We start from the raw sequence: 25,760 nt of genomic DNA, 5'->3' as shown, positions 1-25,760 counted from the left end.
TATGTTCGATTCGTCCATGTGCCCCTTCCACTCGAAGCCTACCAGGAGCCGCTCCTTGTCTGTGCCCCCTGCACCATGCTTCTTGCACCGGCGATCACTCCCCGCACTCATCAGTGCCCAGGTGTCACATTAAACACCTAAAGGAAATAGTATCTAGGGATAGAACTAGGACCTTTGGATGTCTTAAAATCTCATTTCTTATTGCGAAAATAATCATTAGGTTTTCCAAGGGATTGGAGTCTAATGAGGAAGTCTAGGCTCTTTCTACCAAGGGATTGGGGTTTGAGTAAATCAGTAGATTGACATTGACATTTTAATGAAGAGGAAGTGATTGTCTATACATAAGAGTGATGTAGGTGAAATCATACCCCCAACAATATCATTCCATATCATTTCTAATCCTTCCATTTCAAAGTGTTTGAGTACCTAAGATCACTTTTATCATTTATGTTTCATATTTACTTTAATTGCACCAAAACCCAAATTATGAAAGCATTCTTTAGTCTAGGTTAGTCAGAAATTATACGATTGTCTAGTGCACGAGTCTCTTGGGAAACGATATATGGTCTTACCGGTTTTATTACTTGAAACGATTTGGTACACTTGCCAAACCTTCAACAGCTGCACAGGAAGATGAAACCTGACTTGAGAAACATGCTTCAAGGGTAACTATTTCTCCAAAAATGACTTTGAAATTCATGTTGACCTTAAATTTTTATGATAAATATAATTATATTAATATTACTTTGTTTTTCAATCTAAATAGAGTTATGGGTAAATCCCAAGGTCAACTAGTTCAAGTTTTGTATCCAAAGGTTGTAAGTCATTTATAACTCTAATTCATTTTCTACATTATTGAATGATTCAAATTCTTGATTATTTAGTTTGTCACTTTAGTGTAACAAGCAGCTAGATTCTTGGGAATGTGGCTACTATGTCATGTCTTGGATTAAGACCATCATTTGAGCTGTCATTATAGATGACTGGATTGAGGTAATGATGCTTACCTTCAATACATTACAAATCAAATTTATCTTAGAACATATATGAAATCATAATCTTTCTTCATTTTGCAGCGCTTTAAGATTGCATCTCCTATACTAGAGGACACAATTAGGTAGATAAGGCAGGAGTGGACAACTTATCTTCTGCAAATATGGAACTAGGAACACTAGTTATATTGTTGTTGAACATTACTTAGGTTTACTTTAAGTTTATATTTTGATAGTTTTGGTATTGGATTGTTTTTTTGAGTAAGTAGAACTTTCTTTAGTGGAAATGCATATATATATATATATATATATATATATATATATATATATATATATATATATATATATATATATATATATATATATATATATATACTGGGACAATTTCCTATTTTTCAGGTGTGGTTTTATTGTAAAAATAAATTTATTTTTTAAAAAAATATACCAATAGACGTCTGTCAGTGCAATACCCAACGTCTATGGATGTCAGTCAGTACACAAATAGATGTCCAATGAGTCACAGTGGATAGAACGTCCAGTGCCTATACACATAGGATATATACAACATCCGACGTCTATATAGACGTCTGGTGTACCCACATTCGACGTCTATATAGGCATCCGTTGTACAGGAGTTGGACGTCGATCTAGACGTCGGGTATGTCCTGTCCGACTGATTAACGTCATCCACATAAACGTCAATTATGTATCTGACGTTAAAAGCACAAAATAATAGACGTTTAAAGCCCTTTCTGCACTAGTGTACTTAACTTTTTCTTAGAACTAACCCTTTGTAAATGGAATCAAACATAGATGAGTCTCATCTTATGTACCAATTTATTTATTGAGAATTTTAGTTTGATACAATCATAATTGTTAATCAATGAACCAAATCAACTCAACATAGATTATTTTTCATAATTTTTTCATAAACTCATTCACAATGAATTTAATTATGATTATTTTTTCATTTGATTGTTTTCTTTTAAATTAATTACTATTTGAAATCAAAATAACTATATATAATACAAAAATTACTTACAAAAACATTGTCTACAATGAAATTATAAAAACTATTCACACCTAATTTTATAATTCAACAATAATAATTTTATTATATTGTCATATTTTTACTAGCAAACACACCTATACCATGTATTTACATTAGTGATATATAAATGTCATATATAAAGAGGATATATATGTTATTTTTTAATTTTTAATTAAACAATTTTACCTTTCAATAAATAAATTGAATAACTTTTTTATTTTAAAATATTTAAGTAATTCCGCTTTTAAAACATAATGATAATATAATTTCTTTAAATATTATTTTTTGAAAATTAGAAAATATATAAATATATAAATTATATTCTTTTTTCATTTTTAATTAATTATTCCTAAAAATAATCAAACTATTTATATTTTAATGTAGTAAAATGGTACTAGTGCAAAAAGGACTTTAGACGTCTGTTATTTTGGATTTTTAACGTCTGATCTCTATCTGATGTCTATACGGGTGATGCTAATGAGACGTTGCACCCTTTAGGTCCGACGTCTATATAGACGTCGGACTTATATAGGTCAGACGTCTATATAGACGTCTATAGACGTTGGACCTATATAGGTCAGACGTTTATATAAACGTTTGATCCATACAGGTTAGACGTCTCTGAGGTTGCTCCTGACTGATGGTGATTTAAATTTACAACTTTATATTTTAGTTGAAGAGAATGTATTGTATATTTTTTTTATTGGATGGTTTTAAAAACGTAGTGGAGGGAATTTGATAGTGCAAAACGCAAGAAAGGCCGCCCAAGGACACGAGAATTACTAAACGAGGTGCCCAATGAAAATGCATTTTAATCGGTTCAAATGAAAGATAATGCATCAAAGAGTGATGTAATCGGAGTAAAACTAATTTAAAACAGTGCAAAAGTGAGAAAACGAACCTGAAAAGCATAACCCGTAGAGAGAAAACGCGACAAAGATGATGAACAATGAGTGCGCGTAACCAACAATTAATCGGTTCAAATGAAAGATAATGCATCAAACAGTGATGCAGGAGTAAAACTAATTTAAAACAATGCAAAAGTGAGAAAACGAACCTGAAAAGCGTAACCCGTAGAGAGAAAATGCGACGAAGATGATGAACAATGAGTGCGCGTAACGGCTGTCTCGCGATCACGGTGTTTTAATGCCGACATTTAGATATCGCTTCCCCTATAACAGACGTCTAAAGGGATTTAGAAGTCAGTTCCCCCCACAACAGACGTCTAAATGGATTCAAAAAGTTACTTTTCAAATTTCTGGGTTTAAGGTTTAAACGTCGGTTCCCCCAATAACAGACGTCTAAAGTGCTTCAGAAGTCGGAGTGGCGGGATCAGACGTCTATATGGAGACAAAAAGTGACTTTTTAAATTTTTGGGTTTAGGGTTTAGACGTCGGTTCCCCCAATAACTAACATCTAAAGTGCTTTAGAAGTCGGAGTGGTGGGATTAAACGTCTATATGGAGCCAAAAAGTGACTTTCTAAATCAGTTTAATACCTATTTTGGTCCTTCTTTTCGGAGGGTTTGTTCAAAGTGGTCCTCCTTTTTTTAAAAAGTTCACTAAAGTCCTACTTTTTGCAAAAACTGTGCAAGTTAGTCCTTTTTGCTAACGGCGTTAATTCTGCTAACGGTAGAGCTGCCCAATTGGCAAATATTTGACGAATGGGCTGACGTGTTGGCGAATGGGTGCAGAAATGGAATTTAAGAGTGATTTGATAATGCCGCTGCCGCAACCCTAATTCCATCAACCTCTTTGTGCTGCCACCGTCACCGGAACCGTTGTGCAACCATCCAAGGCCACCATCAACTCCTCATTCATCCTCAACCACGCTCAAGAACACAACCAGCGCCGTCCAGCAACCACAGTGAATCGCCTCACCTCCATTGACACACCACCACGAGAAGCCTCAGACGACTGTTACAATTCCTTTGTTCTTGCATCAACCACCCAAATGGCAACAACAGAGAGAACCGAGAAAGTTCATCTTCTCCTCCATTCTCCACCGTGAAAACTGCAATCTCCTCCACACCATCTCCATCATCCTTTGTGTCTTGACATGCAACCTCAACCCAATAAACAACAAGCCATATACGAAATCCAGATCGCGCCTCCACCTCGCGAGTTTCATCAATTCCAAAACCACTAAATTCATCACGAGTTCAATACTTCTCTTTTGAAACCTGTAAGGAAACGCAACCAGCCCCAAAACCCCAATTGAAAAGAGCCCCAAATTGAAGAACCCTAATCACGTATAAACCATCTCCACCGCGAGCATCTCATCGCGCATCAACATCGTGCCTCCTCAGACCTGCAAAGCAAGAGAACCAAACCAGAACAACCTTTGATAAATCACAACGCAGCCTTGCGCAACCCACTAAATTGGGCATTGTGAGGGTGGTGTGACGAAACGGCAGGATGGATTCAAGGTCTCTTGAAATTCTGGAAATTAGGGTTGGCAGAGGCGTAAGAAATAGGGGTTTGGTGGGGATGGGGGTGGTGATAGGGTGGGGCAGGCGAAGTGGGACGGAAGGGAAAGTAGGAAAGGGGAGAACGGTGCGACGAAGATTTTTGGAAGAAGAAGATTTGATCTGTCTTTTGCCAACACTTCAGCCCATTCGTCAAATATTTTCCAGCTGGGCAGCTCTGCCGTTAGCAGATTAACACCGTTAGGAAAAGGGACTAGCTTGCACAAGTTTTGCAAACAGTAGGACTTTAGTGAACTTTTTAAAAAGGAAGGACCACTTTGAACAAACCTGCCGAAAGAGGTACCAAAATAGGTATTAAACCTTTTAAATTTATGGGTTTAGGGTTTAAACGTCGGTTCCCCCAATAACTGACGTTAAAGTGCTTTAGAAGTCGGAGTGGCAGGATCAGATGTCTATATGGAGCCAAAAAGTGACTTTTTATATTTTTGGGTTTAGGGTTTAGGGTTTAGACGTCAGTTCCCCTAATAATGGACGTCTAAAGTGCTTTAGAAGTCGGAGTGGCAGGATCAGATGTCTATATGGAGCCAAAAAGTGACTTTTTATATTTTTGGGTTTAGGGTTTAGGGTTTAGACGTCAGTTCCCCTAATAATGGACGTCTAAAGTGCTTTAGAAGTCGGTTCCCCCATAACAAACGTCTAAATAGAATAAAAATTTATTTTTTATTAACTTTTTCGTTTAGTTTTGGCGTCTATTTGGGGGAGTCGATGTATATGAGAGCCTATAGACATCATTTATGAGGGTCCCGACGTCTATAATATTATAGACGTCGGAACCCCTCTTAATTGACATCTATATTAAGAATTTATTTACGAAAATGCCACCGGTCATTAATTTACGTCGAGCCACCACTTAATTGACGTCTAAGGGGTGACATTGAAAGTCAATTCTGCACTAGTAACGAAAAAGAGTCATAAAAATAAATTAAAAAAATGTGAAACTTGTAAAAAAGTAAATTAAAAAAAATAACATAAACTTATTAATGAATTCAAGAAAAAAATAGAAACTCATAATCAATATTTAATTTAAAAAAGAACAATAACTCGTCTAGAATAAAAAAAAAACTTATTCATTCAGAACTTAAACTAAAGAATAAATAATTAAAAAAAAACATATACTCATTATCAATGAAGTCAAGAAACCCATAAAGAATATAATCAAGAATGAAAATAAACTCATCAGTAATAAATTTTAGAAATTTATCTAGAATAGATTAAAATAAACTGATTCATCAAAATGAATTGACAAAAAAAAAAGAGATGAAGAATGAAATTCATGAAGAATAAAAACTCATCAAAAGAAAGAATGCACTATCTTTAAATAAAATTCACAGGAATGTATTTTAACTAATACTTTTTCTAAATAAATTAAAATAGTCATCGAAATTTTCCATTTGCTTGGTTGACACTTATTTGTCTTGTATTGCCGAAGATGAAGTCATTATTACAAAACTTTAGACATATAAAAATATCTCAGTCACTAACAATAACAATATTTTTAATAAAGTTACTAACAAAATAATTAATGTTAGAGAATAACGGAAGTCCAAAAATTCAGAACATACAAATAACGTTAGAAGACTTGTAGTTTAGTTTTAAACTTTTGTATTGAATTTTTTATTGTTGTGCATTAGATTTAGTTTATAAGGATACATAACAACTTGTATAAGATACACTAGTTCAAAAATGTTGTTTAACATCACCCAATAGACATCAATTTGTTGGTAACCCGACGTATATGAGTGAACGGTGGCATTATCGTAAATAGGTTTGGTAACCTAGACATCGGTTTTAAGTTAAGTCGACGTCTATTACATTGTAGACGTCCACACTGTTGCAAACCGATGTCTAATGGTCTGAGGTAGGTGAGAAGACAGTCCAGTGATGTTGGTGTTCACGGGGGTCGACGTCTATTGGGCTGTAATTAATGCTCTTCACCTAATTCTCAGGCGCTTAGACGTCGCGTAGTCAAAAGGCGACGTCTACGGCCTGAATGGAAGGCGGGAAGACAAAAAGTCTTCAATTTAGACGTTGGGGATCAGTGGAAGCGACGTCTATGTGCCTGTAATTAATTAGGTTCACCAAACTCGAGGGCCTTAGACGTCGGCTAGAAGGGGCACCAACGTCTATGCGCCTATAAGTAATTATGTTCATCATTATACACGTCGGCGCCCCATCACAATTGTCGTCAACATCCCTGACAGGAAATTAAACGTCAATCGGTTTAGCTTCCTAGACGTCGGCTCCCCTCAACACCGACGTCTAATGGTATTCAAAAGGTCAGTTTAAATGTTAACTTGGACGTCACATTAGTGAGAAAACCGATGTCTGTGTGAATATAGACGTCGGTGTCTGGGGCAACCGACGCCCAATTTCATTTTAAATACAACCGCAAACTCTTCGCAACATTCAGTTTCTGATATCGTCTTCCTCTTCTCCATTTTCTCTTGCAGCCTCTTCCTTTTCTCGCTTACGGCACCTCTTCTTTTTCTCTCTTGTGGCATTATGTTGTTGTTTCTGATTTCTTTATCGTCTGCCTCTTCTCTTTTTTCTCTCTTGCGGCATCCCAGGTGCGTGGTTTTTTTTTTATGCTTACCGTTTAAACTTTGTCTAGTCTTTCATCGATTATCTTTTGGTTCAACTGATTAAAATTTGCTTTATTTATGTTGTGTTTTAGTGCAGTTTTATTCCTTTCTTGGGGTAACGTAGTAACACATTCTCCATTTGCTAGCTACCTCCCAGAAACTGCGGCGTCTAATGAATTTCTTTTGATCATTTCAACCCAAAAACGACACTGGGTCGTTGCCTAGTTATCGTTTCACCATGAGTCTTTTCTTCTTGCGGATGAAAATGGAACTAAGCAACAACCCAGGTTCGGTTTTGGGTTGAAAAGATCCATAAAAATTCAAGAGACGCAAGCTTTTCTTTTGGGGTAAACTAGCAAAAGGAGATTGTGCTACTAGGCTATCCAAAGACGGGAACAAAATGTCGGTTCATTTGTAGACGTTAAAAGCCCAAAATAACCAACGTTAATCAGCGTTTTTGCACTAGTGTGAAATTATTTTGTTTTAAAAATATTCTCTCATAATTGATTAACTTAAGTGGAAATCAATTATTCCAATTAATCTTAGATTTTAAAAAATGTCTTTATGATAATTGATTATCATTCTCAATAATCAATTATGATAACGAGAAAATGCTTTTTAAAAAAGTTTCTAAAATAATCGATTATCACTTATGATAATTGATTATTAACTGTAGTTACGAAATAAATCTTCAATTTCTTGACCTAAATTTTAAAAACAAGAGTATGTATATTTTACCTAAACCTAGCTTCAAAAATAAATTTTCTATTCAGAGATTTAGTGTTTTGCTGCATAAAGAAACACTTTGAGTTTTGAAAATAGGCCTATAAAACCTAGTGTTTGTAAAGTGAGAACTTTCACTAAGTGTGTTGAAGTGATTGTGTGCATCTAGTGTGGCTAGCAAAAGTTATTCATCCTTTACAAGTCAAAGAAAGTGTTGTTCATCTTTTGTGTCTTCAAGATAGGTGTTTTCTAACCTTAACTCTATTCTCTATGATTATGGTTATTTGTTAGTGATTAGTAAAATCCCTCTTTAGAGTGATTATCCCTCTTTAGACTACAACTAGAATTATGGTGTTTTTTATCCAAATATGAATGTTCTGTTGTGCGATTCTAACAATTGGTATTAGAGCTTACTTTGATAATTTTTCAAAATTTTGAAAATGGTAGGACAAAACCAAACCTTTATTGAAGTTGTGTGTATTAATATACCTCCTCTTTTACTGGAGAAAATTATCCTTTTTGAAAAGTAAGGATGCAAATATTCTTGGAATTTATTGATAAATGTATGTGGTATCAAAGCCAGGCTTTTGAAAAATCTTTGGGGTCTTAGGGAGTGAGCTCGTCTAGCTTTTGTTGAATGATTATAATACATGTGATGTGTATGACTGTGTCGATTGCATGTATATATATGGATGTGTGGATTGTTGTTGAGTCTCTTGTGAAAAAGTCCAATGTTTCTATTTATGTAGGGGTTGGTAATATATGTGTAAATTGTTTCATAATTGATTTAGTTTTTATTATGGATCTTTGTAGCTTGTTGTTTGCATGATGAGAATATTTGTTGAGTCTTTCTTATAATCTATAGTTGTGAATAGTTTGTGGTTTTTGTTTTGTATGATTTAAAATACATTAAGTTTGTTTTGTTGTTCTTTTGATCTGCTCGGAAATTGTTGTTGTTATTGTACTATGAAAATTTATGTAACTTTTGGGGAAGCATTTGAAGTTCTGCATGGTGTATGCTTCCTTATGAGTGTAATTTTCGGGGACGAAAATTCTTTTGAGGAGGGATGAAAGTAAGATCCAGGAAAATATACGAATTAGAAATAAGTTAGGCTTGAGACTTTGGTGTTTTTGTTTGGTAATTAATGTTCTTGTGTGTACATATTTATTAAGACATAATTATTATGTTATTTTCTTTGATTATATTTATATTTTTCTACACCTGCATGAATTGTTGGAGAGTCTCGTCGAGCTTTGTAGTACTGTCAGCTAGAGAGGGCTGTTGTGGTGGTATATTGAATAGTCCACCAGTTTGCCCAAATTGACTTTGATTCATGCTTGAATGAGGTTCCCACCAGTGGTTGAAATTACCTTGGTAGAATTGCATCCTGCACAAACTAAACACAAAATCCTAGAAAACATTGTTAACACAAAACCAAAAATAAACAGAATAGACACAGATTAAAAATAAAAATAAAAATAAAATTAAAAATAAGAAAAATAAAAATTAAAAAAATAAAGTCAAAGTTAATCAAGAATCACACAAATAGACACTGGTGTAAAAACACTGTTCAATGTCACCCCTTAGACGTCGATTAAGGGTAAGAGCGACGTATATTGATGATCGGTGGCATTTTCGTAAATAATTTGGTCATATAGGCGTAAGTTAGAAGGTTCCCCAACGTCGAAAGTATTTTAGACATCGGTGACCTCCCATCTGACGTCTAAATGTCTGACAGTTAGGTGAAAAGTCATTTCTTTTCAGAAATATAGATGTCGGTTCGGAGGGGCACCGATGTCTATATGGCGGAAATAAATTGTTGTTCACCTACCTGTCAGACTATAGACGTCGGTGAACCTGCTACCTGACGCCTATATGTCTACCGAGTAAGTGAAGAGTCAATCTTTTCTGCCCCTTGGACATCGGATCCCGTCGAAATGACGTCTAAAAACAATTATAGACGTTCGTTGCTTGAGGAACGGATGTCTATAAACTTACCAGGTGGTGAAAAAGTCATTCGTTTCCGCCAACTAGACGTCTCATCCCTCCAAGTCGACGTCTATATATAACACAAATATTAAGTTTTAAATACAATGGACGTCATATTAGTGACACGCCCGAGTATAATCAATTATAGACGTCGGGTTTGTGTCCAACTGACGTCTAATTTCTTGTTAAATAATTGTGCGAACCAGCAATTTGCGATCAACAATTTCATCGTCTTCGCCTTTTCTCTCCATTACACTACATTTCCAGGTGCGTTTGATCTTCTTTTAACCATTTAAAGTTGTTTTTACTCCGATTAAAGTAATTTTTAATGTATTATCTTTTATTTGAACCTATTAAAATGAGTTTTGTTGCAGTTTTTCTTGTGTCTTTGGGGTAGCGTAGTGCACCTTCTCCCTTTGCTAGTTTCGTCGTAAGAAAAACTTACGTTTTTTGGATCTCTCATGGCATTTCAACCGAAAGACGAACTTGGGTTGTTGCCTAAGTCCATTCCGACCGCCAACGAAAAAGAATACAACACCGTATTCTCACCATATTTCTTTTCAGTGGCGGTCGGAATGGACCTAGGCAACGACCCAGGTTCGTCTTTGGGTTGAAATCCCATGAGAAGTCTAAAAGACGCAATTTTTTCTTACGAAGAAACTAGCAAAGGAAGGAGGTGCTACTATGTTACCCAAAGACACGAGAAAATTGCACCAAAATATAACGAAAATTCATTTTAAGATGTCAGTTAATTTACTGACCGACGTCTAAAGTTCCCATAAACGTTGGTTAATGTAATGTTTGATGGCCTTATACACGTCGTACGTCTCACTGACCGACGTCGAAGGCCACCTTAGACGTCGGTTCGAGCAAGGTCTGATGTCTTTATAGACGTCAATTTTTGCACCAAAATCGACGTTTATATGGATGTCGGACCTGCAGAAATCCGACGTCCTATTCACGTCACCCATATAGATGTTAAGTCCCTGGCAAGTGTACCAGATCGTTATCAAGTAATATAAAATGGGTAAGTCCAAGTATCGTTTGCCAAAGGACTCTTAGGCCTTAACTTTCGTGTAACCTAATTGCATAAGACTTGAAAAAGAATTAAGTTTTGATTTTAAATGCAAAAACAAAAGTAAACACACAAATGCAGTGAATCAATGGTTGAGGAAAAACTATGGATAAATAGTGTTGTTGGGGTTTACAATTTCCTCTTATCCACCCTCATATATCTATTCTTCCTATTTAATTCGCTTATTTATCATATTGCCATGTAAACTTTCTTGGTCTACCCTTAACCCAATCTCTTGTCGAAAAGAGCCTATTACTAATTATCGGCTTGCTATCTCTAGCCTCCCTAGTAACTAATAATGCATAATAAACAGAAGTAAAATACAATTGATCGTCCTACCCCTATCTTTAGGCGGTATTAGCATAGTCAAGGAATTCCCCCCAGTTCATGACACTATCGTACATCTCCGTATCAATAAAGACAAACAACATTTACCGAATGAGTTAAATATAGGTAAGGAACGCAACAATTGATAAATCAAACATATGCAAGCATATGAATTAAATTAGAATTTGGATATATGAGAGTTTCAAAAGATTACATTGTTCCCCAACAACGAAGGGTTTAGTTCACCATTATCATAGTCAAACTAGATGAAATACAATGGAGGAATGAAAGAATAAACCCTAGATTGAGTAGCTTGGAGTGTAAGCATCCAAAGAACGACCTCCAAGGTGTGTAGAACTGTTGTGGACGTTTCCTCCTGCCAAAGATTCTCGTTTTAAGTCGTACTGGGGCTATTTATAACACAGAAAAATAACAGAATTTAAGCCCAAACCCAGCAGACAACCGCTCAACGCCTAATTTAACAGCTTAGCGGTTTGCCTCTAATCGTTCAATCGCTCAGCGCCCTATTTTACCGCTCAACGGTTTGCCTCTAATCACACTGGGCACTCAGCGGTCTGTTCTGGCGCTCAATGATTCCTTTGGCTCTTCTTTTCATCCTTTTTCTTCATTTTTTACAGGCACAAGTCCACCTTACTTCACTTCCATCTTCAAATCACCTCAAAACCCTGCAAAAGAATGTAAAACCAAGCATAATACCTCTAAAACCAACTTTTGACTCTCAATGACTCAACTAATCATTTTACTTGATTTTAAGCTCATTCTAAGCCATAAAGGGTGTGTTTTAATATCAAATTTAAGCATAAAAATAACGGTTTTTAGACCGTTATCAATAGATGTCGGTTCTGGAAGTGACGTTAAAAGCCCAAAACAACTGACGTCTAAAGCCCTTTCTACACTAGTGAGAATAGCATAAATTGTGAGTCCCCGGCAATGGCACCAAAAACTTGTTTGTTGGATCAACAAGTATACCGAATCGCACAAGTAATATAAAATGGTAAGACTAAGTATCGATCCCAAAAGACTCTCGGTGCTAGACAGTCGTGTGATCCCAAGATTAATTAAGACTTAAAGAAAATGAGATCATTGGTTTCAGATGCAAAAACAGAAAATTAAATATGAATGCAATTGATCAATAGTAGAATAGAACAGAGATGAACGTATGTTGTTTAATATGAGATGAAGATGTTGTTGGAGCTAGATTTCACCAAGTTCTCTCTCATGTATGTAAGAATTCTTCTTTATGCATTAATGTTAACGTCACTCATTAAATTACCTAAAGTCAATCCCTCGGTGAATAAGCCTGTCCCAAATTACTAGTTTATGCAATTCCTAGCATTCCTAGTAATAAGATATGAAGATCAAGATCTTTAAGACGACCAAGACTCATACCCTCATCCCTGAGAAATATTACTCTTGGGAGTAATTCAACAAGAACCTGAATTGTAAGGAAACTCCTGTTGGAAAATAGGTTGGCTTCTTTATTTCACCAAAAGGGGGGGGGTGAATTGGTCTTGTTTCAGAAACATTTTCTTTTTGCAATCTTGAAATCAAAGTATAAATCTTTTTGAAATTTCTTGAATTGCAAGCAATCAGAATATGTATGTAGCGGAAAATACGTAGTTGACTGCGTAAAGAATAAAGTCCACTGGAATGTAAAAGATAAGGGATAAAGAAATGCAAACACAAATTTTTATACTGGTTCGGCCAACAATGACTACATTTAGTGTCCTTCCAACCCAGGAAGAAAATGCACTATAATGGTTGTGGTTTTTACAATAAGGAATTTATAAGAGACCTCCACGTCAAAAATATAAATCTCCTCTCTAACCCAAAACCAAAATATAACTGCACAACACAATCAGACTTGCAGCAAGAATCCTCTCTTCTACAATCTGCAACACCACTTTGAACAATCCTCAAAGTGAACTATCCCCCTGTATCACAACAGGTCCAATTCCAGCAATCTTCACAAGATGTCAAGCCTCTCAGAAAATTCCACCAGTCTTCACAGGATGCCAAGCCTACACGATCAATCACAGAAGCACCTTCTTGTGTAGATATTGATCAGCCAATGAATGCGCAATTGCATCTCCTCTTTGAATCTCTTTCAAGAAAGATCACTATCGTCTTCTTGGAGAATTCTTGGAGTAACGAGAAATCTGAAACAAAAATGAAATTTTCAGATCATCAAAAGTCTCCGAACAAACTAGTGTTCAGTCTATTTATAGATTTTTGTTAAACAGTCCAATTCTCAGTCGAATGGAAGACAATTGGATATACAATTATGTCTGATGGTTGGACAGATAAAAAAGACGTTCTATTTGCATCTTCTTGGTGAATAGTCCTAAAGGGACAATTTTTCTTTACTCACTTGACATTTCAGACATTTCAAAAACAACTAATAAAGTTTTCAAAATGTTAGATGATGTTGTTGAGTTTGTTGGAGAAGAAAATGTTGTTCAAGTTGTCACTGATAATGCTGCAAATTTCAAGACAGCTAAAGAGTTGTTGATGCAAAAAAGGGAAAAATTGTATTGGACTCCATGCACAACACATTGATTGATTTGATATTTGAAGATTTTGAAAAAACATTAAAGGTCCATGAATTAACCATTAAGAAGGGAAGAAAGTAGACAAATTCAAAAAACTGTGGATCTTCTATTTTTATGACATGGAATCAAATAATGAATGGATAACTGAAGATGCAAATGATGTTGTTGAGATTGAACAAGTTGAAGGTGAAAATGATAGTGAAACTGTTCACTTAGATGGAGCAACAAATCCTAGTCTAGATGCTCTTGATCTTGATAACATAACATTTGGGAACAATGAGGATGCACAACATTCATCATGGAAATAGTTGGATGAAGATGATGACAAAGATGATGATGTCATTTTTAGAGGATTAAAGGATTAGACATAAAGACTTTGACATTTCAATTTATATTTTATAATATTTCTATTTCTATGAACTTATGTATTTGGATTTATATAATTTTATTAAACTTATTTAAATTATGATGTTATTTATATTTTTTTTATGCAAAGTAAACTCTTACAAGTTTACAAGTCAAGTTTTTTGGACTATCACGAGTTTACGTAAACTCTCGAGTTTAACGACTTGTATAAGCCTTAACTAATATATACCGAAACCATAACAATATTAAATGTCAATTTCCAACACTTATAGGTTGAAACAACTAACCAAAACAACATTACAGGTGGATTTCTATCACTTACAAGTTCAAACATCCATATACAATTAAATCAATCTTATAATAACTCATCTAATCAAATTTTTCCAAATATCCATTTACATACAATGTTTTATAATTTATATACATGTTCCCAAACTTATTGAGTACCTTTAATATATAATACCTTGCAATACAATAATTCAAGCTATGATTCAAACCCTTCTTATGCAAAAATTGTGAATATAATACCAAAACATGCCTATTTGGTTATATTAAATCAAATGTTATATACGAGTTCAGGGTGTATAAATTATGATCATATATTAACAAAATAATTTCTAACCACAAAGCAAAACAACTAAACATAATATTCACGCATCAACAACCTCACCCTTCATCCTACCATTATCCAAAACCTTATACATACAATTTTTTTTAAAAGAATTCTTTAATTACATATAAATGATTCAGCCATCTACTTAAATCAATTAAACTATACATAACAGTAATTAACCCACCTAATAATGCTCACGGCATTACACTGATCACAAACAATGTAATACCTAGTTAATTGCTACTTTTCAGACCACTACATATTAATTCAAAAATAAAATAAGCATGCATTTAAACTAAAAACAATAATCACTAGTCCTTACATAATAGTATCTTATCCTCATAATATCGTCCGCGTCATTCTTCCATTTATTACCCGCTTGATTACAATCATACGTATAGATTAATTTCTAAAGTTTATTAAGTCTGTAATTAAACCAGAGACTAAAAATTATATAATATTCATGAACTACATGTCATCTATAATAAAAAAAATAATAATATTTTGACAACATTTTTTTACAATATTTTAACACCATTTATGAGTCATTCTGTAATTAGTCCATAGTTATTTTTATGATTATTATTATTGATTGTAGTAATTTTAGACCAATCACAGAATAGCACGTAAATGGTATTAAAATGCTATCAAAGTATCATTATCCCATAAGAAATATAACATTATTCCAATCACGCAAGTCTATTCATAAATAACAATCATTATTAAGGCTAATAAGTTGAAAATAGTTCATCCCATTATTACCTAAGTTGTCATACAAGAAAGAATCATGGTTCATCATTGCAAACAAAAGTTCCTTTTTAACACCTCAATTTCATAGAACAAAACATACCAGTGTTACTTTTTAGAACCCAATTTCATAAACGATAATATCTAAAAAATACTTAAGTCATCCAATACGAATTTCAATATTATATGCTACAATTAAATCTCGGACATCACATTCTACCAACATCACATATATAGTATTCAAACCAAAACTATACAATATTCACAAATCAAAACCCAAAAGAAAAACTCAGAATTTTCCAAATTATCAAACATTTAAACAATCAAATACAAATTAAATCTTTGTGTCCTCACACTAACCTCCTAGTCCTTTCGCAATCTTTAATTCTCGAAGGTGTCTCTACATGCACTACTCACAATCCTTATATAGGCTTCACAAAGTCCCAACCTAAACCTAAAACAACCTCATATCTCTCTCAAATTCCCTTCTCCCATGTCATTGCGCCTTCAAACAAATACTTTGCTATTCATTCCCTGTTTCCCTTTCACACAAGAGCATTGAATGGTCTTTGTTACGAAGTTGACTTTAAGCCTAACTCAACCCCACGAAATTGGCATGTAAGGTGAGGTTTGCACAACACACCCCCATCACGCCAAGGTATAGACATTATCTCGAGCGTGAGACTAGACATTAATGGGTGGTCTGATAACGACCCGATATAGGTGAAACAATATGTCCATATAAATCACTCTAGGATAGGCTCTAACCTGACTCTAATACCATGTAATTAAGTGGACTTTAAGCCTAACTCAACCCCACAAAACCTGCTCGTGGGGTGAGGTTTGCACAACATACCATGTTGAAGATAGTGAAAATTATGTATGGGATTAATCTCCTTTTTTGTGTTGAATATACACATAGAGTCCTCTATTTAAAATAGAAGAAATATGGGTTATAAGCTCAAAATACAAATAAAAAAAATAACAAACTAACTAAAGATAAAAGATAAATATAAAATAAAAATAATATATCTAACACTCTTTTACTCCCTCACTTCACATCACCCTTCCTGACTCTAGGGCTTGTGGTTTGGAAGAAGAAAAAATAAAATGAAGAGAAGAGAAAGAAAGAGGAGAAAGAATAATGGAACATGAACCCTTAAATGCACACGAGGCCCTATGACCCTGATTTCTCCCTTCTTACTGTTTGCTTTGGGCTTCTCGGCCCAAACCCGAAAATTAGAGCAAAATAAAATACAGTAAACTATCGACACAAACATCAAATAACACATACTACAAAGTTCAATTCGCTTGTATATTAACTATTGAATATTCATTTAAGTCATTCTATTTTTCCTATTTCATATTTTCCCATTTTAATTCGAACAATGAATTATTCACCTATAATTAACATGTAAACGAGAGACTTATCCCACTACACTAAGCTTTGGCTAATTAAACATTATAGCACTTTTATAGTTTAATTATAAACAGAAAAGATTCCCATAAAACTCATTTATTCAAAGACGTCTATTACCAAGGTCTTACAAAAAGTTTTAAAAACACTATTCACCCCCCCCCCTCTAGTGTTTTCCTTTGATTTTAGTTGGTATCAAAGCTAACCTTAGGGGTTAGTTTTTAACAAGACTTAAGGAAATGATCCATATCACAATGGAAAGTAAAGGATATTCCATCAATCCTCGTCCTCTATTAAGGGGAGAAAAGTTTAATCTTTGGAAACAAAGAATGATTACATTCTTTGAATCATGTCATATTAACATATGGAATATATTGTGGAAAATAGAAGCTTTATACCGCTGAATAAAGAAAGATCGCCCTTAGCCAAAAGCTCTTGGTTAGACAATAAAAAAGCAAGGTATCTCCTAAACTTCAAAGCCTAAAATATACTAACGTATGCTTTATGTGAAAATGTCTATGAAGAGATACAATAATATAAAATTGCCAAGGATAGGTTGGACACACTAATTTCCACATATGAAAAATAAGAAAAGGAAAAAATAAATGAGGCAGTAAACATCTTAGAAGATCAAAAATCATCTGAAGATGAAGACAGAGAGGTCAAGTTATGTCTAATGGTTGATCCAACATGTGATATGTCAGACGACTTTGACAATGAGGTAGATTTCAATGATCTCCATTTTTTTATTGAGGTATATTATGAATTAATGTTTAATTCTGTTAGAAAAATAATGGCTTAGTTTCAACACCAAGAGGGGGGTGGTGAATTGGTGTAAATAAAAAATCAGAGTCTTTTCAAAATCTTTTTTGCAAAGTACAAAACTTTCAAAAGTTTCTTGAATCTCAAGTAAAAAGATAAATCAGTGCAGCGGAAAATAGTTGAATATACTGAAAATAAAGTCGACTTTGAAAGTAAAGAGATCAGGGATAGAAAATTCAAACAGTTTTTATATTGGTTCGGCTAAACTCCCTACATCCAGTGTCTTTCCTATACCCGGAAGCAAATGCACTATAGTGGTCAAGGTTTTTTCAACAAGGTTTCTATAGAGACCTCCACATCAAAATATAAAACACCTCTCTAACCTTCTAACCAAAATATAGGCATACAACACCTAAAAACAGCAGCAAGATATTCCAATTCCTGCATTCTTTGTCAACTTTGAACAATCCTTAAAGTTTCCCAGAATGCAGCACGTCCTCTTCCTGTAATCACAACAGGGCAACCACAATCTTCACAAGATTGAGAGAAGTAGATGATCACATTTCCAGAACACCTCAATGTGCAGTATGATAAAGTCTTTCTTTCAGCACGACAACCTTGCTCTTCAAGCAACTATCAAAGAACGATCTCCACAGTCTTCTTGATAAGTTCTTGGCTTTTCATAAAGATCAAAATCTGAAACAATAGAACAAAAATGTTATAAATAACCAAAGTCTCTGTGCAATACAAAATCACGTTTATTTATAGTTTTCTATTAAAGAGACGCTCCTGTAATCGACTCCAGTCACACTAGTTAAGACAGTTAACACCATTAGTAGCAGTCAGACCAGCCAAATTGATTAAGCATTTAATTCAGTTGACTAGTAATTAATGCTTGATCAAAGAGACAAAATATAGTCGTTATAGTTCACAAGTATCAATAGAAATTCAAAACATAACTAACTAAGTCGAGTTGCATGCGCATACAGTCGACTATGTCACTTCAATGTAGTTTTGAAAATCTTTCATTGCAAAAATACTCACATCACTATTTTTGAAAATCTGTGTAAAGTCACGAGTTTTAATCGACTTGCTTCATAATGAAGTTGAGTTAAAACTTGCAATTTTTCCACACAATATAAGTTCAACCAATCACATATGGTAACTCATGTATAAAACAATTGTTCTTCAAGAATTCATACACAAGAAAGTTTTGAACATGTTACACATATCAATACATGTGTTATTAATAATGTGTTGTCATCATAAAAAAACCAGAAACACGGATAAACCAGTGCTTCTCTTATCAACAATCTCAACAAATTCTTCAAAATTAGCATATGCATACCAAAAATTAAGAAAATAATATAAAAATGTGTCAAAGGAAAAGGAGATTTTGAAAAATGATATAACATTGCCTAAAGACGATATAGTATCTTTATAACAAGAAGTTAGTAGTTTTGAAGAAAGATTTAAAGTATTAAAATTAGAGAATTAAAATTTTACTTTAGATAATAAAAATCTTAGAAAGAACACATCTAGTACAGCTAAAAATACTAAATGTGTTGAACAACTTCAACAAGAAAATGGCACTTTACTCAAAGTGTTAAAAAGAACCTATGAAGGAAGCAAGCTTTTAGAGATCTTAGTAAATTGTAGCGAATGTCCTTCCGGCAAAACTAGCCTAGGATTTAACAATAAACCTAGTAATCATTCATGTTCATCAAAATTTATTAGATTTGTTAAAACTGGGAAGGACGTCTTCAACACCGAGTCCAATTCTGGAAAAAAAAATAAGGACAAGCAAAACTAACAAGCTTTGACCCAACTCTATATAGGTACCAAAGAACTAAATTATTTCTGTTGTAGATATGATGGATAGCAGAAAAGAAAATCCTACCATGATGTCACAATGATAGAAAGGTTTATATCCAAAGACCTAAGGAAAAAAAAAAAGAACGAGCAAACATCGAGGACGATCACAAGAGAACAGTTACTGGAAAGATAAGTATAAACACCATTCCATCTATTAATCACATGTAGCATCTAAGATAAAATATCATAAGACATATCGTCTAATGAGTGTATTTAGGTGAGAGAGAAAAAAAAAGATGTTTGAAATGGAAAAAAAAAAAAAAAAGACATGAATGTTTTCTTTTTGCATGCAAACAGATTTGAGGGAGCCAAAAGTGACATGGGCCCAAGGTGGGGGTATAGGTTTAAAGGAAAATAATACACATTAAGGGTTGTATAAACAAGGAGTTTAGGCTATATGGAAGAGAAAAAAAAAAAGAAACATGATAATAACATAAACGAATATATCTCCGGGGGTTAAAAAGATAGGAGAAGATATCTTAGGGTTTGGTTCTATAAGAGAAAGGGGTAGAGAGCCGAGGGGGAGGGGTTGTTGAACCTGCACAGAATAAGAGTTGGAGGGCAGACATGAGTGGAGAGGAGGAGGCCTTTCAAGACTGCAATGAAAAAGAAGCTTGAAGGGACAAAGTTGTTTTGTGGGATTGCAGGTAAGGGGAGATAAACTTATACGTTGTGATTGTTTTTTATGTGAATGTGTTTTGACACCATGAACTCTATGAGAATTTTATGCATTCGAGAGTGTATCTGCTCATGTTAGAGTGGTATATATGCCTCAAACTTTGATGTGTTATTGCATGGATGGGAACTAGTTTCGGTTCCAGTGTGTTGGTGCATGTTAGGTTCTGTTTAGGTTGTTAGTTGAATTATATTTAGGTTCTAAAAACTAAATTCATGTGGGTTTAGGTGAACACCTAGGTGCACCGAGACAGGCTTGAGTCTAGGTCGTGTAGGGATTTAGGGTCTTGTTTCTCAATGAGGATGGTGTCTTGAGGCTATGATCTCTTTCGAAGAGAAGGGTGCTTAGAAGGGTGATTTGGGGGAATAATTTGAAAATGATTGAGAAAAGGGGTTGGCAGCTATGCCTTGAGGGTATAGTGTGGTATATTTATTTTGGTTAAGTGTGGGCCAAGTGTGAATAAAAGGGTGTGAAGACATGCATATATCATTCATGCATGTTCAAACATGAAAGGAGAAAACCAAGTAAAGTGTTGGATCCACGTGGGGTGCACTTTGGAATTGACATGAGATGCCATCATGTTTTGGTGTTGGTTGTAAAAGAGGGGTGTGATAAGTACTAAGTTGACTTATTTACATGTATGGTTCACTTTGTACTATGTGATAATTGTTGTAGTTATTATCATTGAGTATATCTTTTGTCTATACTTTTTTAAGTCGGGTTTGTACCTTTTCTCTTATGAGGGGGTAGAAAGGTGAATCTCTTTGTCTTTAAGAGATGATGGAAGAGATAGGTCCAAAGCTATGGTGAAGGATCACTTTGAACAATCCTCAAAGTGAACTATCCCCTGTATCACAACAGGTCCAATTCTAGCAATATTCACAAGATGTCAAGCCTCTCAGAAAATTCCAGCAGTCTTCACAGGATGTCAAGTCTACCCAATCAATAACAAAAGCACCTTCTTGTGCAGATGTTGATCAGCCAATGAATGCGCAATTGAATCTCCTCTTTGAATTTCTTTCAAGAAAGATCACCACCGTCTTCTTGGAGAATTCTTGGAGTAACAAGAAATCTGAAACAGAAATGAAAATTTCAGATCATCAAAAGTCTTACGAACAAACCAATGTTCAGTCTATTTATAGATTTCTGTTAGACAGTCAGATTCTCAATCAAATGTGTTACTAATTCAGTCGACTGTATTATACAGTTATAACAGTTTAGTCAACATAGTAGCCTATTGTCAACAAATAACAGAACTCATTCAATACAGTTGACCAAGTCATCAATGTTCAACTAACTTTAAAAAATATAGCCGTTAGAGTGCAAGAGCATAACAGAATTCCAAAACAAACAACAGATACAGTCGAATATATAAAACACAATGTCGACTATCACAATGTCAAATATTTTGAAATTCTTTTCTTCTCAAAATTGCACATAGCATTGATTCTCAAAATTTGTTCAAAGGTTTTAGCATAATCAAATCCATTAGTAATGTAGTCGACTTTACTAGAACTTTGCAGCACAAGAATAAGTTCGTAAAAGTGCTTGTGATTTCTTGCTTTAAAATATATGCAGTAAAACATATGAAATGATGCATAGCACACAGCACATTAAAGCATATACACATGTTACAGAAATATATCAACACAAGAACATGTAACATAGTACACACATACACATGTTCAACAGATATTACAGTTTAATCAGCATAAGAACATGTAATGCAGCAACAACATGTACTTGTTATTAAGCAATGTGTTGTCATCATCAAAAGCTAGATTGATATAGAAATTGTGTTGTCAACAATCTCAACAATGAAGAGAATGAAGTTCTATTTCTCGTGAGTTATTTTGAACATTGTTGACTTTTACTATAGCTTTGTTCACTTGAATGGATTGGGAGGAGAGTAATTAAATGGATTTGAGAGGATTTTAAGATAAATTTTTTATTGTTTATTTAAGTGAATTTGGAGGTAAGTGAGAGTGGATTTGGAAGTAAATTTTTTAAATCTGTCACATAAATCAAATCTTACACTAATTCTCATCAACTTTACTTCTAAATCACTTTCACTTACCTTCAAATCTACTCAAATAAACGACACAAAAGTTTACCTTCAAATCGTCTCAAGTTCATTCAATTACTCTTTCTCAAATTCATTCAAGTAAAAAAAAAAATATATACGTTGAACACTTGTTCTTTTAATTCGGTCATAAACGGTTGTTTCAAATTTTCGTTTGAAAAAAATTCAAAGGATTTGGATTTTTATTTCCGATTTAATTTTATTTAATATATTTCAAAATGAAAACTATTTGTTTGTTACATCTGGATGTTACAACATGCACTTCTACTTCTCTTCTTGAGCAACTTACTCGTCAATTGAATGTAAATTTTTCTCTCAAACAACTCGGAGGCTTGACTATATATTTTGGGCATTGAGATAAATTATTCTTTCCCTCATTTAATGGTTCTTACTCAAAGCAAATACATTGGTGATCTTTTGCACAGACTTAAATGATTGAGGCTCATCCTACCTCTACTCCTATGCATCTACCTACAAACTCTCCAAGATTGGTTCTATTATTGCTTCACCTCAGTATGCCACTGTCACTAGGCTTGACATATGCTATGCTGTCAACAAAGTCTCTCCGTTTTTATCTCATCCATTGGAATCTCATTGGACAACAGTCAAGTACATTCTTCGATATCTTAAAAGGCACTACTTCCTATGGTCTCTCTCTACGTGCAACTTCTTCCTCCACTCCTTTCTCCATCACCTCATGTGATGCTGATTCCGCATTTAATGTGAATAACAAAAAGTCCACGTTAGGTTCTGCTATTTTCCTTGTCCTCAATTCTGATTTCTTGGTGTTCCAGCACTGAAAATGAGTGCCACAGCTTGACCCAGAACCCTTCATCCAATTTAACTATCCTATGTGACAATCAAAGTCACGTGGCTATCGCTCGAAATCCTGTGTTTCACTCCAAAACCAAACATATGGAGATTGATGTATCAGGTTTTGTCCATGCAGCTAAATGTTTCTCACATTCCCTGTTGATTAATAACTGCTCCAAACCTTTCTCAACTGCTGTGTAACTCCTCTTCTCTTTTTTATGTTTTCTTATAGAACAGAATAGTAAATATCATTTCACAAATAGTAAAATATAGTCTAAACAATTTTTTACTATTTTCAATGCAAAAATAATTCCTATATGTCCAACCAACCAATAAATTGTTAAAACTAAATAATGTAATTCTTTTAGAATTTTTATCTCCGAACTTTAACGCCCTTTTAATTTTCTATCTCAAACTTTTATTCTCTTTTATCCTCAATACTTAATAAATGCATATATTAATCCTTGGTTAGTAGATTTTTGAAAAAATTAATAATAATTTAATATACTTAATTTTTTACATTCATTTTATATTATTTTTATCTATTTTTTACTTTTTATTTTTTAAAAGAGTACAAAAATTTATACTTTTATGATTATTTTATATTTATGTGTTAATAAATATAAAAATGCCTTATAATACTTTTTAAATCACGAGTCATGAAAACATTTCTTTTCTAAAAATATGACATGTAAAACATTTATAAGTGACTTTTTACTTTGTTTTTCCTTGTTTTTCATTTTTTCCTTGATAGTCTTCAACCAATAACACCTCCCATAACCATCCAAAATCAGCATAATCTTCCACACTCAATCCCTATTCTACCTCTAGTTAAAAGAAGCTGGAAAACAAGTGATTTAAAATTTTATTACAGTTAAAGCGCCTAAAGCTGGGTTTGATAAAATCTCAACTTGTGTTGCAGGAGAGCAAGTTCTTTTAATTGTAATAGAATTTTAAATCACGTGTTTGCAGCATAAAATTATTCCTGTTTGTTGGCTTACTAAGGCTTTGTTCATTTGAATGGATTTGAAAGAGAATAATTGAGGGTATTTTAGAGGATTTGAAAGAAAAAAAATTTTGTTGTTTATTTGAGTGGATTTGAAGGTAAATAAGAGTGGATTTAGAAGTAAACTTTTTTAGTCTGTCATATCAATTAAATCATACACTAATTCTCACAAACTTTACTTTTTTCAACTTGTGTTGCAGTGAGCTACACTTTCCCCTAGAGGCATGATTGACCTCCTCCACTACCTATACGACCAAGTTGAATGATTTTATGCTGGTAAAACTGGAATGGATCCATCAAGGAGTTTCAATGTTGGTATAGAATTTTGTGCTCATATGGAAAAGTTAGATATAATAAAAGGCATTACTACATTCTATCTCTCAATTTTGCTTCTAATCACTTTGTCAAGGATGTTTCACCCTATATCTCCAAAGGTTTCACCTTACACTTCCAAATTTCAAATTTGTCTTCTAATTAACAAGATTTGGTGAACATTATCATAATAATTGCATTACTAATTATCATTATTACTCATTTATGACCTTATTATAACATTTAAAGTTAGCATTTATGTTGTGCTTGTTATTTTTATTTGTGCTGAAAAACTAAAAATTTTAATAACAAATGAAACTAATAAAATGTGTGTTTAATGTTCATAAATAAAAAACATATAGAAGTTATTATTATAAAAGAAATACTGTATTGGATACGAAAATCTAGAGTTGTCAAAACAGGTAACCCGGCTTACCCGGCCCGGCCCGACCCACCACTAGTAAAAAATTGGCAGGGGAATAGGCCGCGGTTGCTCAGAGAACCGCGGCCTATTCCCCATGCTACCTTCTGACATTTCCCAAAAGGCAGTTGGGAAGGCAGTTGGGGGATTCAGAACGTCGGGGAATAGGCCGCGGTTGACCAGAGAACCGCCGGCCTATTCCTTAATCTGAGTAAATTTTAAGAAAATAAGAGAATATGTCACGGTTGAGCATCCAACCGCGGCATATAGTTTAAAAAAAAATTCAAAAATGCCATTATGAATTATTATTTTTTAAATGAATAGGTCGCGGTTAAGTGTAGAACCGCGGCAAATTCTCTTCTGAAGGTTAAAAAAACAAAATTCACGAACAGTGTCATCTCCTGCATCGTGAAACAGTTTCAGAAAATGCTGCTTGCTTCTCCGTCGACAACGCACCACCTTTGCTTCCATTTTCCATCGTTTTGAACCGATTAAACTAAAATTCGTTCGGTTCATTTGCCATTTTCAACGTTGGGGAAGAGTTTTGACCTATCAGAATCGTTAATCTTCCACAAGGAAATCGTGAACTTCTGCTGTTGTTCGTCTTACGCCGTGCCATTGTCGCGCCGTCCTTCTCGTCGTGCCCATTCCAGGTATTTGATGCCCTTCATCGTTTTTTGTTTTTTTCAACATGATTTTTTCGTTTTTTTTTTTGCATGATAACAATTACTGTTGTTTGATAATGTAGACATAGAAAATATATTGTTTTGGTAATTTAGAAATATTAGAATTATTATTAGAATTTTTACAATTATTAGAATTATTAAAATATTAAAACATAGATATTATAGAATTATGATAATTCCTAA

This window comes from Vigna radiata, chromosome 2 (genome assembly GCF_000741045.1).
Source record: "Vigna radiata var. radiata cultivar VC1973A chromosome 2, Vradiata_ver6, whole genome shotgun sequence".
NCBI lineage: Eukaryota > Viridiplantae > Streptophyta > Magnoliopsida > Fabales > Fabaceae > Vigna > Vigna radiata.
Note: the sequence above shows the minus strand (reverse complement) of the source record.